A 2,294-nucleotide genomic window follows, 5' to 3' on the forward strand; every position below is an offset into this window, starting at 1 on the left:
GCGAATATCACGTATCAAGTTTTTGGCGCCGTTTCCGGGGAACTAGGATATTAGGAACACTCAATTTTTATTACTCTAGCCATTTACTTTTACTACAATTTAAATTTTATTCTAATTTTTATTACTTATTCTTCTTTTTCCCTTTTTCTGGCAGGTTCTTATAGTTTATGACTAGAAGAAACCCGTTAGGACCATTACTGTTTGATAGTGAGATTGACCGCACAGTTCGCAGAAACCGAAGAGAAATAAGGTGAAGCCTAAGATACACAGAGGACGAGCAAGAGGACGATACTTCAACCACAACAGAGGAGATGGCTGAAAACCAAGAAAATCTGCTACTTCCTACGATTGCTGCTGGTCCAGTAAATCAAAATCCTACTCCACGCACTATGTATGATTATGCTAAACCTAATTTAATAGGAACTGATTCAAGTATAGTTAGACCTGCTATTATTGCAAATAATTTTGAACTGAAACCTAACACAATTCAAATGATACAACAGTTTGTTCAGTTTGATGGTTTGTAGGACGAGGATCCTAATGCTCATTTGGCAAATTTCCTAGAATTTTGCAATACCTTTAAAATTAATGGCGTTTCTGATGATGCCATCCACCTTCGGTTGTTTCCCTTTTCGTTAAGGAATAAGGCTAAACAATGGTTGAACTCGTTACCATGAGGGTCAATCACTACTTGGGAACAAATGACCAAAAAGTTTTTACTAAAATATTTTCTACCAGCTAAAACAACTAAATTACGTAATGATATCTCTTCTTTTGTACAGATGGATTTAGAAACACTCTACGATGCATGGGAGAGATAAAAGGACCTTTTGAGAAGGTGCCCTCACCATGGGTTACCGCTTTGCCTATAGGTTCAAACGTTTCATAATGGCCTGAATCCTTCGACTCGACGAATGGTTGACGCAGCTGCTGGCGGAACCATCAATAATAAAACACCTGAAGATGCCTATGAATTTATATATGAGATGTCACTGAATAACTATCAGTGGCAAGTCATGAGAACAAAACCAACAAAAATAGCTGGTTTTTATAACGTCGATTCGGTCACCATACTCTCTAATCAGGTAGAACTCTTGAATAAGAAAATTGATGGTTTTCTTAATTCTTCACAGGTTCGCCCAGTAATGCAGTGCGAAGCAAATGAAGGTGGATCGAGCAATTCAAAATACCCATATTATGGCCAAAACATGGAGAACGAGCAGTTAAATTACATGGGTAATAATCCTAGATCTCAAAACAATCCTTATAGCAATACTTACAATGCAGGTTGGAGGAATCACCCAGATTTTTCATGGGGAGGCCAAGGAAATCAGAAACCACCACCCCCTCCAGGCTTTCAGGAACCACCATACCAGCAGGAGAAAAAGCCGAACCTTCAAGAGATGCTAACCAAATTCATCTCGGTGTCAGAGACTCGTTTTCAGAATATCGAGACGGCACTCAAAAATCAAAAAGCATCGATCCAAGGGCTCGAAACTCAAATTGGACAGCTGGCTAAGATGATTTCAGAAAGAGCACCAGGAAATCTACCTAGTAACATCGAACCCAATCCAAAAGCACATGTGAAAGTAGTTACACTGAGGAGTGGGAAAAAGTTAGCTAAATTGGAAAAGAAGCCACAACAAGGAGCTGACAGCAGCAAAGGAAAGGAGGTAAAACTTGAAACCAATGACAATCCAAAGCCGAAGGAACATAAACCACCAATTCCATACCCAGAAAAGTTGAAGAAAGACCGCTTGGATGCACAATTTGGTAATGTAACATCCCGAAATAGGGCCTAGTCAGGATAGTGGTTTTGGGACCACAAATTTGACATCAAAATATTTATTTTATGATTATTATGAGGCCTAGAATATGAATATATACATGTGTTAAAGTTTCATGAAGAAATTCTAAGTATAAGATGTCCAATTGGAAATTAGATACTAAATTTAATAAATTGCAAAACTTGATTTCTAGAAGCAATTTGTATGAAATTGCTTTAGATTATGAATTAGAAGGTCTTGGAGAGCAATTTGCCCAAATTCTAAATTTTTGGACAAAAATGGGCTTGCATGGATGAAATTTCAAAGAAAGGGCTTAAGGGCATTTTGGTCATTTGGCATTTAAGTGAAATAAAATGGGAAAAATGAACCAAAAATCAGCCATTCTTCTTCTCCATGCTGCTGAAATTTATAGGGTTTCCATAGTTAAGGTTTCAAGCTTTCCAAGTTCAATAGTAAGTGCTCCCAAGCCCTATCTTTCATGCTTTTTGTATTTTTGAAATCCCGGTA

The 2,294-nt window shown here is 37.7% G+C and overlaps 1 non-coding gene across 1 annotated transcript; it reads right to left on the bottom strand.

The window, feature by feature from the left end:
• Nucleotides 1-749: 749 nt before the first annotated feature.
• LOC121226133 (small nucleolar RNA R71) lies at nt 750-856 on the bottom strand. The gene has a single exon (XR_005924012.1). It is a non-coding gene; the product is annotated as a small nucleolar RNA R71 (small nucleolar RNA).
• Nucleotides 857-2,294: the final 1,438 nt, after the last annotated feature.

Source organism: Gossypium hirsutum, chromosome A03 (genome assembly GCF_007990345.1).
Source record: "Gossypium hirsutum isolate 1008001.06 chromosome A03, Gossypium_hirsutum_v2.1, whole genome shotgun sequence".
NCBI classification, from domain to species: domain Eukaryota; kingdom Viridiplantae; phylum Streptophyta; class Magnoliopsida; order Malvales; family Malvaceae; genus Gossypium; species Gossypium hirsutum.